The 16,268-nt window shown below is 43.3% G+C and overlaps 1 protein-coding gene across 1 annotated transcript in view; it reads left to right on the top strand.

Moving 5' to 3' along the window:
• The window catches only part of LOC137791268 (serine/threonine-protein kinase pim-1-like), a 34,292-nt gene extending 29,070 nt beyond the window's left edge, over positions 1-5,222 (top strand). Inside the window, exon 8 of the mRNA XM_068586029.1 lies at positions 5,212-5,222. The gene's annotated coding sequence lies outside the window, so the exon portion shown is untranslated. The remainder of the gene's footprint in view (positions 1-5,211) is intronic.
• The last annotated feature ends 11,046 nt before the right edge of the window (positions 5,223-16,268 follow it).

Genomic DNA, 16,268 nt, shown 5'->3' with positions numbered 1-16,268 from the left:
CTCAGTTCACTGAGCCTGAAAAAAAAAAGAAGAAATGGAAGAAGAAGAAGAGGAAAGAGAGGAGAAGCCCTGCTGCAGAAAATGTCACTTACAACAAATTCACCTGCGTCCTCGTGGGCCTCGACCCGGACATTTCTGAAACATGGGCAAGCCAGAATGACAAAAGAAAGAGAAGGGTTTAAGCTGGTAGTTCCCACTAAACAAATAAAAACGAGCCTCTGCTTGACGGTCTCACACTGTTCTAGTTTCACTGCGCTCTCTGACATTTGAATTATATTTTGGGGATTTGGACCGCGGACACTGAAAGAGTAAACACTCAAATTGAAGGTGCACGGCAGAGAAAGGAGAGGACGAGGTCTGCGGGTGGGAATGAAATGCCAGATTCCTTCCACAGCTTCGCTCCTAGCAGGTGTCACATGTGGATATAACCCCGGGACGAGAGACAGGAGTGGGGAGAGGGGAGAGGGAGGGGAGGGGAGGGGAGCCAGTCCAACAGGGTGCACGACGGGTCTCTTGTCATGTGTTAGAGGAGGAGAGTCAAACCTGCTGGAACCAAACTATTGACTGACACCAGAGGACACGGCGTAAGGACACGCAAGCACAACCCGTGCAGGAGAGTTCGCCGCTGTAACGCAGACAAGTGCAATACCGAACCCTCTCCTACTCCATTTCGTACGCCTACCATTCGCACCTTTAGATGTAAAGCCATGTTCAGCTTTTTAATTGTAAAACGCCGGCACCTTTCAGGCACTTCCAAGGTACCTGAACCAAAAAAAAACTCCAAACTCTTGAATCCTTTATCATCCCATTTAAATTGTTACCGTGAATGCAATTGCGGAAAAGTCCAGTTTACACCCGCAGCAGTACATGTTTATTTTACCAGCCGTTCATTTGACTTTGATTTTACTCCTGATTATTTAACGCTTCCTCATTTCCAGACTGAGGGATTAACAGAGGACTCATCAAGCAATAAATGGCAAGTTAAAATGAATAATCAATTCCATATATCCATTATCTTTAAGGGCTTATCGTCTTTAGGGTCGCGGAGGGGCTTTAAGCCGGTCCCAGCTGACATCGGGCGAAGGCGGGGTTCACCCCGGCAGCACTGACTCACAGACTGACACAGTACAGTGTTTAAAGCTAGTGCTTAAACATTAGTACTTAAACATTAGTGTTTCCCCCACGCAGATACAGGCGGTGAATGTGTGGTGGGAAAGAGGATTTGCTTTGTTTTTTATCCGTTCATTATCATGTTTAATAGCCCATTATTAGATGTCTTTTGTTGCAGGCCTCTATGGTCTGAATGGAAAAATGCCCCCTTTTCAATTCAGCTCTGCATCTGAGATGTTACAAGTTGAGTGGTTTAGTAGAAGAAACACCAGTTTGTGTCGAAAAAATTTGCATTATTTTCAAGGTGTATACTTTGAATTCAAGGATATTCTTACGCTTGAAAACAATTAAGTATTTTCCAAGCTTTGTAAGAACCGTGTTGCTGCACAGACTTTATTGCAGAAATATAAAGTCTTTTTTATTAGGCAGTTTTTTTTTAATGTCTCCTGGGACCTTTTGACCTTATTTTGGCAATCTGTTGTTATGCTATAAGGCTACGTCCTCGTCTTTGTTTTACAGCTACGACTAGACAAGATAGTTGATAAAAATATATATGGATCTTGCACTATTGGAAACGAGGAAATGTACTGCTATAAACTTTTTTTTGAGGTTATTATGGCGTCAAGGGGGAGGGCCGGAATTTAACAAAATTTGCCGATTGTATTTGAATCTTCAGAAACACATATACACTTAAAAAACAGGGAAATAATGATATTTAGACATTATTTCGGCCAATGATGGAGAGGCTATAGATTCAACAAGTATATGATTCCTCACTCCCCCCCCTCCTCCCCCACACCCTGCAGGGTGCATTTCTGGGGGCTTCTTTCCCAGGGAGCCACTGTAACTGACTTTGAACTGCAAATAAGTTGGTACAACTTTTCAATATAATAATGTAATTCTCCTGTATGTCTATTTCGAAGGGCGTTTCTGAGGACGCGTTCATGGACGCATGCATGAACGCATGGATGGTGGATGTCATTGATAGGAACACCCGCCGGCTGTGTTCTCTACAATAATCACTCATTTTAGTGCGGCGCGCACTTCTCCGGTGAGATTGCGTTGACACTGGAAGAGACGGTGTGAGGAGGGAACCTAATTAGCTCTGCCTGATGGACAGAAAATGATCACTGTGAATGTAATAAGGCTTTCGCGTATTTGCCTGAGAAAACGACTCGGGGCTCCCCCGCCGTGTTTTGAATTCGAAAAACGGCAGGTTAAAATCCCACCCGTGTCTCCGACTAAATCACTAATGCGGAGTCAACCCCGCCGCTCATCTCTGCTCCGCTCGTACGTGAACAATGATCTGTCTTAGGTCAAGGGCCTCATCTAAAAAACCTCTTCATATCAAAGGCCCCCGCAGTGCTCCAACTATACCAGTGACGTGCATCTGATGAAGTTGTGTCCGATCGCACAACTTTTTCATCGTCTACTGGGAAGATAACTGGAAAGATGGACACCTCGAATAAGCCTCTTTGTGTAATATAGCACATCCCTTATTTGGGGATTTTTTGGTGTGGCCGTTTAACGTTTGAAGTTCGCGGACGATTTAAATTCTCCGCTAATGCACGAGGGATTCACGAAGGTGACGCATGCACGGGGCTCAACGTAAACGTTACTTTTGCTCTTTTCATTTAAAAGAAATATAGAAGAATGGAAGAAGATGGAACTGAAAATCTTACAAGCGCGGCGAAAGGGACGAGCCATTGAGCTATAGAGTGAGTATTAAAGATCCATCATGTGAATATTATTCCAGTGGGAGTCTTTTATGGGTGCTTTAAATTGGTTGATTTTATGACTGCAGCAGTCGATGTAATATAATCACATTAAACTCCCTAAAAGAGCCTCCTAAATTCTCCTTATGTTCACCTGATCACTTATGATCATGGACCTGAGGTGGAAAACAATCTGCAGGGATTTTTTTTCCTAACGAAATACTTTCCGTGTCACCGTAACAACGCGTTGGAGTCGACATGGCGTCCTACTGAACAACAGTTGTCCGCGGTGACCTTTCCTCCTCGCCGCGGCTTTCTAAGGCAACATCTGTCCTCCAGCCATACTGTCGCTTTACATCCTGCCTGCCTATCCGACCGCCCCGGGGGCACTTAAAGGTGTCGAGTGCTAATTCCACCTGAGCCTTTAATTACCTCATTAATTTGGGCTGACAGGGTAGGTTAAAACCCCTCTGTGATCCCCGGGCTCTGTGCACGGACATTAGCTACTGAATGGGAGGCCGTAACCCAGTCCCCCTTTTTTGAGACCCTTAAGTGTTTAACAAGGTTTTTACCTAATCCACATTTTTATCTTTATGAATCTTGGCCAATTTCTTTTTTTCTTTTTTGTTTTTTTTACAAAAGCTGCTTAATTGTTGATTGGCTTACAGTTGAACCAACATCATCTTAGTGCTTGGCAAGTCTTGTCTGACAGTGGGTTTTAGGGACACTACGCCAAACGTGGCCGCTAAGCTAGGATAGCCCCCCTTATGAAACCATCAGCTGAGGATTTCCACTGTGGCTTTAGCTAAGCCATCTCCCATCCGGATCCATTCTATAAAGACGGTCACTGAAGGACAGAGAGAGAGAAAATACAATGGCTGGAAGCCTCCTGGAGATCCTATCTAGACAGAGGAGTAATAAGGAGAGGGCTAAGAGGAGGGTTATGTTGGTCTGGCTGGATGGCGTGGAAGAGAAAGGAGGGCCATCACACATGTCCAGCCTTGACTGAAGATGGGATTAAAGAGGGAAGGGAGGAAGACGGGCATACAGAGATAGAGAACAGACACGCAGGAAGCGATGGTGCAGGAGAGAGTGAGCGAAGGAAAGGTGGTGAGGAAGATTGATGGCTGACTCGTCCTCGCTAGGTGATTTTTTTCTTTCTCTCCCTCCCATCTTAACAGAAGGAAGAGCGTCCACTTCTGCCTCATAGGGGAGACACGGGCAGATGGAGATGGAGGGGAAACCAAGCGATGACATCACAGAGCTGTTATGCAGATAGAAAAAGAACGAATGTTTGTGTAATAATGGGGAATTTGCTGAGGCGGGAAGGATTAAAAAAGATTTTTGATATTTATTAAGTTCCCAGTTTGTCTGTTTGTTGAAAGCATCATGGTCACTCTCTGCTAAACACATCTGTCAACAGCTGGGGCTCTGGGCCACATGTGCAGGGCAGAGCAGCAAACTGGGAGAAATGGCATAATTCCATCTCACATGTAGAGCATTTGAATGTTTTGCCCTAATTGAGAATTTCTGAGGCAAATAGATTATTCAATCAAGCTCTCGCACGAGAACAGAACAACGAATGAGACGGCTTCATTGTTTTAACTGTCATCCTATTCAGTCAGAGCAGCACTCAGCGACAGTAAAGAAGTTAATCTATTAATTGATCAGTTATGAAATAATTTCGTGAGAGGCGCACTGACTGTAAAGCGTCTGGATTTCCACGTTCACAAAATGTATGACACATCTTATTGACCAGTTGAAAGTTAAGCCCCTTCCAGTTTTCAACAAATCAAACCCCATTTGTGTAACTCTAAGTCTAAGAATAGCCATTCAGTGTGTTCATATGCTGTAATTACACTGTGGCAGGATTCATGTGCTGGATTCAAACCTGTGGGATTCACAAGAAACTCTGCAGCATGTGAGCCAGTGTCCGTTCATCTCACTGATAACATCCTCCATGTTTACCCTTGACCTCCACCAATGCCCCGGCTCCACGTGACAAGGATCCAGCTGGTGAATGGAGGCCTGGCGGTGGACTCGTCACCACAGTGAGCTCCAGGCTGTGGCAGCGTGCGCCGCGAGAGGAAACACTTGTCGCTCTTCTGGTGTATTTCTGACAAAGTAGCCGCTCAAGTGCGAGCGCTAAAACACACTCGGTGTCGCCACAGTAACAACAGGTGTCGCAAGAAAAATCAGGACTGAAATCTTTAGGATTGCACTTTTTTAAAATTTAAATCAATATAATAAAATAATAAGTAGATAATCAAAACAGTAATATTAGTATAATCTTTATATGCATGCACATCTACACTGACAAATGTGTACACATATGCATTTACATACACATACTTACCCGCTCAGCATACCATCCCACATGTACTTTTACACATGCACTCCACAAGCATCAAAGGGGGAGAGGGACCAAATAGCTACATTGAGTCAAATTAATTATATATAATAAAAGATACTGACGTAGCTTTTGAAGATGTGTTTTTATTGGATGTGTCTCTTTGAAGATGAGGGAAATACTTTGATTATTGCAAACACACATTATACGGTACATACATATGAAGTAAGATTATAAATCAAAACAAAAGAACAAGTAATATAAATAAACAGTAATAAAACAGTAAAGAATCTACAATAGCATGATTATATATGCAGACAGAATAAACATGTATTTAAAATGCATATATATATATATATATATATATATATATATATATATACATCTAAGAAGCGGATATATATATATATATATATATATATATATATATATATATATATATATATATATATATATATATATCCGCTTCTTAGATGTACTGGAATGGACGGTTTTATATATATATATATATATATATTGCACCAGTTGAAGTAATTAAAGGGACCAAAGTAATTGATTGAAGTGTTTTTGTGTTCTACTGCGAGTTCATCTAGTTGTGCAGCCTGACAGCAGCAGGAGCGGCTGCAATATACAGTTTATATATATATATATATATATATATATATATATATATATATATATATATATATATATATATATATATGCAAACAAACACGCCTATCTACTAAAGATAATTGTTTCCGCTCTGACAGATGTAGGCTATTTACAGGATAATTCCCACATTAAGGCCGGAACAACAGTTTGAAGATGGACTCCCCATGCGGAGTGACAATGCCACGCAGCTGCATTTCCGTTGTCAGCTCCTGATGCAGTGTTTGTTCTCACACGTTCACCACGACCCCCCGGCTGCAGGGGCTGAAGCGCGGCTCGGTAGAGTCAACGCACCGTAAACCGTGAATGATGCGAGATGCAAGTCCTTCATTTTGTTCAGCTCCTCTTGTTTTAATAAGGAGCGCTATATTTGGAAGACAAAGAGCTGGATATGGATTTCATTCTCTCGCATCGTGTCAGACTTTGGTGGAGAGTTAATTGATTTGTGAGAATAGAGATTTGCCACTTGAGTGACTCAATTATTTTTTTATTGTGCATAGATTAAAATAGATCAATTGATGAATAAAGATTAAACACATCACGTCCTTTTATAGACATTTCAGGGGCAAACGGGAACCGCGTCTTATTTGAATATGTTTAAAGTTGTCAAATAGTGCTCTGAATGCTTCTATACATTTTTTGAAACTAGTATTTAAGAAAGCTCTTCAGACAAAACATCAACAAGTTGTTAGCAAACACTACTTTTGCTATAATTTCACAATAACTTGTTCAAACATGACCCGAAAACTTTGTTTCAGAAAACCGACTCACCACAAAAACACCTTGAGGCGACAGGAAATGCAATAACTGGAAAAAGATGAGAGGAGATATGAAAACTTTTCCCACCCCAACTTTGCTAAACTGGGCCGAAACTATCACTGAGCAATAAATCATAGCAATTTCCAACAAATAACTTGATAATAGTCATGCCGTGTGAAAGTAGAGATGAAGCCGTGTATGTCCTTCCTGTACCTGCAGGCTCACTTCCCATCCTTATAAAAAAACATTGAATAAACTATACTTGCGGTTTACAGCTCCATTAAATCAACTGGGATAGTGGCAGGGAGCAGTGGGAAGAGGTATTACATTTGTGTTATTGGTCAAATATGGTCGGCCTGTGAAGGGAAAAAAAAAAAGAGCGTGATATCCAGCGCGGGCAAATGGAGAAAGAGAGGGAGGGAGGGGTGCGTGTCACAGCTATGTCCTTTCTGATAAGTGAGTTTTCACTTGCCTTCAACCCCCCTCCCCGCTGTAATAAGAGTTGACACCTATTTGTGACATATGACTGTATCTCTGATTGCCTCGGGCGTGATAGCATCCCGACGCCTCGCTCAGCTGGCGATGGAGGGATAGCGAGAGTGAGCAATGAAGAAATAGAGGGGTTTGTGGCTCAAATGCACCGGTCACCGGGATACTATATCTGGAGGAGATATGGCGGCTCTGTATGTGTGTGTGTGTGTGTGTTTGTTTGTGTGTGTAGATTTGTGTGTGGGGGGAAGCAGACAAATTGGATTGTGTGCAGCTCATGTGGCGCTTGCTTCTTAGATGTACTGGAATGGACGGTTAGTTGTATGGGTGGATGGCGAATTATCGGGTACCCTTTTGGGGAATTTATTCACATCGTCTCCTCTTGCCAGCCGCTAGTTCCGCAGTGTCGCAGCGGCGTCGCAGGGCACAGCCGGCAGGCCTCCGCGGGGCAACTTTTACACCAACTGTGGGATCCCCAGGAGTTCCCGGGCCGGCTGCGAGGCGTTTTCCCTCCAGTAACGCCCGTGCTCAACCCTGGCGTTCCTTCGCAGGCGGCCGTGCCCATTACACCTCCAGTGGGAGGAGCGCTTACCGCTGGACTCCTGATGGGTTGTCTCAAGATGGAGGAGGAGAGGCACGGCTCCCGCGGTCCTCCTGGAGCGCAGAACGCGTTAGCTTATTTTAGCAAATAAGCTAAGGACCCGCTTGGCACTGTAGGCGTAATAATGGTGAAACGAGAATTCATATCTTTGTTTTGCTTATGTTGCAGTATCTCGAGTGGCCGATAGGGCAAGTTGGCAGCAAAGCCGTCTTCTTAATACATGCACGGGCAAAGCGGTGTTGCAAAGGAGAGGAATCTGTATTCCTGCCAAGTTCTTCTTCATTATGGTCAGTCACTACTCTCTCTCTCTCTCTCTCTCTCTCTCTCTCTCTCTCTCTCTCTCTCTGCGTGCCTCGTCTTCCTCTGTCTGAACATGGCCTCAGCAGGTGTTCAGCAAACTGATTTGTGTTGAAAACGCGAGGGGACTTATTGGTGTGGGTGTAATGCTTCGAGTGCCGGGGACGTGATGAAATATAAGGACTGTCTTCCACGACTTTGAGCTTCGTCATGTCTTGTTTTGTCTGTGTGTATCATGAGCTATCTGTGTGTGTTCAACCTCCTCTGTTGATGCGACCACAGATTACTCTGTCGTGTGGCTTTTCCTTAGTTTTTAATTGTATGCTTGTATAAAATAGACATGCGCTCAAGGTTTACCTTTGCTGCCTTCTTGACTAGGGCACTGTCTTTATGGAGATTTTTATTTCAGTTTTGTATACATGGATAAATAAAGGTTAACTATGAAGTGCAGTGCAGACAGTGGCTTGGTTGCATTAACAAAGCAAAGAGAAACACAGATTACGAAACACACAGGAGGAGAGTGACTTTGTTCTCGGCTCAGGCCGACATTACTCCACTTTATCTTTACATAGCGAACAGTTGTTTGCTGCTACATTCACGCTCTGAATGTCGTGGAGAGAACCTTTGTGTTCGGGAGCCACTTCGCATTCAGCGAACGACTGTTCAAGTGCACTTTGAAAGCTGCAGGTTGATCAGTTCTCCATCAAAAAAAAAAAATCAGAAACAGGACAAGCAACAAGACGCGACGCTGTCAATGCGCTGTCAACGCGCTGACCTTGAACCATTTGACAAATGCCGAGTGTGCAAAGTAACAGACCCCATACATCATCTCGCACCAAGATAAATGACACAAAGTTGTGAGCTTTTTTTCTGAACCTTGAGATGAGCTTTTATTACATTATCAGCATGCACCACTGGCTGTTACAGGTTTTTAATGGGTATGGGATGAGAAGTGTGACTGGCTGATAACAATACTTCAAATTTACAGGCCATAACACCCAACCTTTTTTTGTATATATGCAGAAAAGGTTGTGCAAAGTTGAGTTTAAATGTATTAAAACCTCTGGGATCAAAAGTTTCACTTTACGTGCAGCCTTGCAGTCAACACACTGTTCACAGAGCCGAGGTTTGACACTGTGGTTTCACAGATCAATGGCCCGCTCCTCAGCGGTGTCTCCGGCATGATAAAACACTCCTCACTCTGTATGCTTACCGCGTCTGGGCTCCATCTAATGTGCCTGGCGAAGAAGGTCACCAAGGTTGGATGAAAATGTATATAAAAAGTGTGTGTGTGTGTGTTTTTTTCATCAATAGAGGTGCTGAGAGTTATAAATGTAAAAGTTATTATAAACGATAAGCCCACATTCTATGAATTGTGTGATGGAAAATCTGAATGACTGTCGATGCAAAACAGCAATCTGCAACACTGCCTGAATCCAATGAGACCTACTACCTTTAAAGAATATGTCTGTATGCTCTGCTTGCCAACATTTATTGTCAGATGTACCTCACAGCCCTGTCAGATAAACTCAAGTAGCCCTGCTTCAAGAACTTTAAGTCATGTTTGGATGTTGGGATTCATCCGCTACTTTTAGCTAACAATCTCAACTATTCATCTGCTATTTTTAGCTAACAATCTCAACCATTCATCTGCTATTTTTAGCTAACAATCTCAACCATTCATCCACTATTTTTAGCTAACTATTTCAACCATTTATCCGCTACCTTTAGCTAACAATTTCAACCATTCATCAGCTATTTTTTTGCTAACTATTTCAACCATTCATCCGCTACTTTTAGCTAACTATTTCAACCATTCATCCGCTACTTTTAGCTAACTACTTCAACTATTCACCTGCTAATTTTAGCTAAATGAAGCTCTTAACACTCCTTCTCACTCATAATCTCTGAGTCTCTATTTGTCCTTGTGATTACTTTATCAGCTGATTGTGGGCATTCAATTTAAATGACCCAACCAGGTTCTGCACTGTTTCCTTAAGCCAATCACATTGTTGCCATCAAACTTTCAAAATGGTCTCCTCTCTGCTGCTGTCAGTTGTCTTTTCAGCTCAAATTGGATGTGACCCTCCTCTTCCCCAGTCACCTCCAGTCAGCATCACAGTCACGCTCCTTATTCATCATCGGATCGCAGTAACTCCCTTCATCACCGCCACCACCAGTGTCTGGACTCCAGGGGGAATCTGCCGTATCACTACCCCTCTAGTATGCTACTTGAAGATGGAGTCCATTCGCCAAAGACTTTGCACTATTCAAATTGTATGCATACGTAATGCGTTCTTGTTAAATTCTAGTGCCGTCTCTGCTGATTGAACTATTTCAACCATTCACCCATTACTTTCATCTATATCAAACATTCATGTCGTCTTTTTCTACTGTTATCCATAAACCGTACATTCATATATTCAAATGCTCAGCCATTGCTTTCATCAACGCTTTACACTTCTGGCTGCTCGCTTGATTCTAAACTAATTTTCACGCACTCTTAATTGCAACCTGTACACTCAGATGTTACAGCTGACTCAATATGTGGACATACGTTTGAATCATCTCACAGTTCTCTTTTTAAAATGACTTGATCGCCTCCACTAGGTTTCACGTAGGCCCTATAAACTGCTGTGTGCCTTCATGTGACCCTAAACTATACCAAGGGCCATTCGTCAGTTGGTAAAACCTTTTGTGTTTCTTCCTAGAATATCTTGAGCCACAGAGCCGGCGCAGAACCCATTTGAACTAATAACTTGATGTCATTCGTTTTTATTAACCGCACACTTTGGTGAAGCTCAAACTTTAAGCTAATAACCTTTGCAGCTAATGCCGTTTAAGACTGAATGATGTAAAGTAATCAGGCTACAAGGCATGCTTCCTCCTGACCTTACAACCTGTAATGAAATGCATCTTCAGCCTAATGCAAAAAGGATTGCTGCGATGTACTGCGAGTCTTATATTTTCTTTGACATAAAAAAGGCAACTCAGTTCAGCTGCAGTATATTCGTTTTTCAGAGCAGGGAGGTATAAAAAAAGTCCTCGTCCTGTTGGAGCACAGGTGGTGACAGAGGTGTCAGACATTTAGAACTCCTTTTAAAGTACTGACCTTATCAACAAGCAGTAGTGTACTGTGTATTTCCGTCTCCCTGAGGGTCTAAAATGTGTTCTGTGTGTCATTCTGTCTGAAACAATTTTGTTTCCTTGAAAAGAAAAAATACCCCGTGTCACCTAGATATGTTAACGTTTGCAGTCCAAAGACAACCTCTCAATTTAAGCTGGGGAAGTGTGCTTGAGTCCACCTTGAGCCAGCAGTAATAGCGAGGCAATGACTTGTTTGTGGAGCGGTAGGACATCTCTGCGGTGACTACATAAAATGACGGGTTACTGTATTGCGTCCCGAGACTGTTGGCATTGTCACAGTCCTGATTGGGATTCATCAAAGGCTTCTCAATTAGGAGACATCTCCGTTGACACAGGAGAGCTTTTCCATCTAATGAAGTACCTCACATTATTGCCCTGCTAGTGAATTATTCAACTAAACTCCTGACAGGGAGTGGGATGGGAAGACAGACAGAGAGGGGGAGGGGGGGAAAAAACCCTCTAAAATGAAAGAAGTCTCCTCATCATTTTCAATTCATCACCCTTCTTCCATATTGCCCTGCAGATCACAGAGAATATTCGCCTAATCAGATTTATGATTTATCCCATTTAAATTCAGTCAACTTTCTCAAACGCTGAGGGGCGGTGGGTGGAGAGCGAGAGCCGGAGAGACAGAGAGGGAGAATTTATAATCTCCAGAAGAAAGACACCTAGTGTGGGTGACCTCTATTTGAATGAATAAAGATTGGCTCTTTATATGTCCCACTATTGTGCCATTTCTAATGAGCATAAATTATTAACAGTTAGTGTCTCAAACTCACAAATCAAAGGCCAGCTTTCCCCTGATATGTCTTATTAAAGCCAAAACGTGGGGATTTAAAAATCTGTAATGGAAGTGCTAATGCACAGCTATCAGACGACTGTGTTATCATGCTATATTCACCCACTTCTGAGCATTTTATCACAGCGTGTGATGATGTCATCCGATGTTGCTGGAGGACAGACACGCAACAAAGTGAGGTTTCGTCAAAATATTTCAAAATTGAATAATGATAACGTAATAAATTGAGGGCACACATGTTATTCCGTGTTCGTGGCAGCCCTTGATTTAATCCATAATGTTCAGCTAATTTAAATGATAATTTCTTAATAATCGAATGAATCAACGTGTGCATGCAATTCAATAAAAATGCGTGCAATCACTTTTGAAAGATCTCACGTACCGATCATAATTAGTTCAACGTGACGGCATTGATTTATCAGCTTCAATTAGCTCGATATTTTTTTTGAATAAAACTACATTCACCACAGGTAATTGCAGATTTTGTGATTTATTATGAAGAGACAACTTAATCGCGTTCAACCGTAGCGAAGCGAGAACGAGCTGCCGAAGCTCTGCTCGCTGGCACATTTTGAAAAAAGGTAACTTGCATGGTCAGGAGCTGCTCGTTCAAGGATCGCTCCACAGCACTACTGATGGTGGCAAAGGCCTCTGGGGAACTTTAAAGGGGCATTGCACCAATTTTACACACAAAGGTCAAATTGGCTCGACGCAGCTTGTGGAAACAGTTCTTCTGGAGGACGCTTTCTTTAGTGTGAAGGAAAAAAAGGTAAATTGGGAAGTTAAGGATTACAAAAGTCTTGATACCTCGACCTGTGTTGCATTGATTTTGACCTTTCGTTCTTTGTCAAAAGTCCTCTCAACCATGTATCCGTTTGATTTTAATGTGTTCTTTACAAAGATGTGAAATGTACACAAGGGTTGTGAGCGAGGCCACTAATCCAGCAAATATGAGAGGGTTGAGAAGTGGAGTTTATGTTGACTCTAAGTAAAGCATGCCATCTAAAGAACAGAGGCTATTGAACTCTGGAAGGGAAAGGACGGGCCATTTTGTGCAACATGAAGTGGAAAAGGCGAGAGAGTAAAACCGAGTGACAAAGCTTGTAATTTCACATCATATAACTTCCGCACAGTAAAGAGTCAGATGAAGAGGTGAAGTGGCCGAGAGGTGATGTGTAGGTGTATGATTCAGGGACTCACAGCCACACATAATAATAATAATAATAATAATAATAATAATAATAATAATAATAATAATAATAATAATAAGAGCTCAGGCCACAGGAAACCATTTCATTTTGTATGATTCAAAGGCGAGAGCGCAGGCCACAGCCAGGAGGGCGGAGCCCGTGGAGCAGGCAGGACACGTCTGGCTGGTGCCAAGGAGACGTCGCCCTGTGAGCCATGATGCAATCGTGAAGGGTAAGTGACTGCGCACGAGCCGGCCACGACCGAAGTCTCTGCGGACGCTGCAGAACATCGAAATCCACTCCAGAAATTCTGTGCGGCCTCGGCTGCAGAGGTCTTGCAGGCTTTCCAGCCACTTTAGTTTATTTCACTTCTGTCATACAGATCACAAGCTTATTTCTCCAACTCCAGAGCTTTTGGTGACTCCAAAAATAGCTCTCCTCAAAGTACTGCCTTTTTTTTTTATCTCTTAGACTGGCAGTATTAAATACCCTGAGAACAGAAACCTAAATATATAACGTATCGGTTTCGCAAAGTTGCCGCATATTTCCCCACGTGCTGTGTATGTATTATATTTAGTGTCGCATGTTGTTTTTTTCCTGTGTGAGAACTCGTATAAATACACGAGCAGGAATAACAACGAACTGGGTGAATGCCATGCGCACCATTCTGCAGCGTGTCAGTTAGAACGTGCCAGAGAAAAAATACTCCCCGTGTAAAATAACTGTTATAGCCCGCTGAAGCCATAAAGCCATCTTTTATGTTCAGGGGAGGCAAACCAATATGATTAGATTAGATCATGTTTTCCATTCTGCCTACAGCCAATCTGTGACACACTCCTTTATTTTACAGATAAGACGCACACCAACACTGATGCACCCGCATTATATACCCCAGAAAAACACACACACACACACACGTATTGAAACCATGCCGTGGATCCACTGCTATCTCTAATGAAATGGACGGGTGGTTAACAGCACGTGTCCATGTAACCATGGCATTAACCCTTGACTCCATGTGTTCACTTACACACACACACAGAAGAGCCTTTAAAGACGCCGGCACGATGACGGCTTGAGCAGGTTATTTGTGTAAGATTGGATGACTATAAATACCCGATGACCCCTGTTTGCCTTTCATCAAATCGCTTGGTTTGTCCGTCATTATGCACACTTCATCTTAAGTGGTGAAGACGCAAAAATGTCAGATATTAAGCTGTCAATCAAAGTCGTAATTCCCCCCCCCCGCCCCTCTCGATACAGCATTGCTACAGATCTGAACAGAAAGGCCGTAAAGAGAAGACATCTGTTTTGTCTGACGGTGGAAAGAGGAGCAGGCGTGTGGGGGAACCTCTGGGCGACACTAATCACGCTGAGAGGCGTAGCTGCCTTTATTGTCGGCCGCCGCGCCGCGCCGACGAGCCTGAACGCAGACACAAATCCACGAGCGCGGCGGACATGTGTGCAGGAGGAGAAGAAAAGCAGACGCTGACAGTGATGCGGACACACTCACGCAAACGGCCGAGCATCGGACGCACGCGCTCGCCGGCACCCGGCTGAAAAGGGGTGTGAAATGAGTCCGGGGCGTGTTATGCGCCGCGTGGAAGCTTTTAACACCGGCCTGGACAGCGGCGAGCGGTCACGGACACACCCCCACCTCCATCCCCGCGTCCCACTGTGAGCTGGTCAATGCGGCTCTCGAGGCCGGCGGGAAAACAATTAGCCGCAGCATCGCTCACTGGGAATCGAGTCTCGCCGGAGCTGCAGCTGTGCCGCCGTGGGGGGCTAAACCAGACTTTGGATGCTCCGTCTTCAGCTATTCCTAGATTTGTCATCTATATTTCTGTTCGCACTGTGTGCTCTGTTTTGGCAGTTTCGGGGGTTTGTCAGAGACTTAGTGAATCGACAAGATGAGCAGAAGGCCCGGGCTTCTATTTTCAATCATAAGCCAGGTTTATATCCAAATGTGCTGCAAATTTGTATTTAATTTCCAGACAATTGGCAATAGAAAATCCTAATTATTGTGCGTTTTTATCCACGTTTGTTGAGTTAGTCCGACTCAATGTATCGTTTCTTTTACACGTGATGTGAAGTTTTCATAGTTTATTGCACATTTATTATTGCACTATATCGCAATCAATGTTCACATTTTTATTCTCAACAACTTAACCTTTCGTGACCAATATGTGGTCCATGATGTCCGGGTGGATATGTAATTGTTGTGCTGCTTCCCTGCTAATCAGTGTAATTTGTAAAATGCCACGAAGCCGCGACAGTCGTCACCCTTTCCAGCCAATCAACGTTTTATTAAAATCCGCTGGCATCCCAGATATTGTACGTGACATTTGGATGGACAGAGCGGGGCCGACCTTAGTCTCTCCCCTGATTTCATTTTAGGGGACAATTATAAAGTTGCTCTAATCTCATATCCTGCTTTATTGCGCGTTGGCACGGTTTAACTAATGCACGGCGTCCTTGAGGGATGTTCTTCAGCGTTTTTCCTTTGGAGTTCTCCGGAGGTAAAGTGGCAGCATCAACAAATAAAATGTAAATTCACATCGGTGACTTAAAGCCTGAAAATGCCTGCCTCATGTGTGAAACCCAACACTCAGCGCACAGCTTTGAAGTTCTGAATCACCTTAGTGAAGCGAAGGTTATCTACTCATCTCTGAATGCGACTTTTTCCTTCTGCGCGAAAAAAAAAAGAAGAAAAAAAAAGGTGTCTATCCTATCATTTATTTGGCAGAGGTGCTGGCTTGTAACTGCTGAACTGCTACAAAGGAGCCGATTCAAGGTTCGGATGAAAGCAGCAAAGGTGAACCTTGAAAAAGTGAAGTGGATGAAGTGAATACTTCTTTCAAAGCCATCAAACGGCATCCTTACATTTTAGTGTTCCAGTTCAGAGCGACTAAGTTCTGTAAGCGTTTGGCTTTGGCTCAATCGCTGATGAACACATGTGCAGAAACGATATGAAACGTGTTTTTGTTTTCAGAAGCGTTGAGGTTCCACTTATCCGAAGGTTTCGACGCACAATGCCGACGTTGTGTTCTGGCGACAAGGTTGTGTGTTATAAATGAAGTGGAGGAGCGACCTACAGCGGCTCTACAAGTACATAATCCACAAACAATAGCAGAGGAAGCAAAGTTCTCGAGGCAATAAT

The sequence above is a fragment of the Clinocottus analis genome, unplaced genomic scaffold, assembly GCF_023055335.1.
Source record: "Clinocottus analis isolate CAN_PGR_092001 unplaced genomic scaffold, fCliAna1.0.p SCAF_20, whole genome shotgun sequence".
In the NCBI taxonomy this organism is placed as follows: Eukaryota; Metazoa; Chordata; class Actinopteri; order Perciformes; family Cottidae; genus Clinocottus; species Clinocottus analis.
This window is presented reverse-complemented; position numbering and strand designations above follow the sequence as displayed.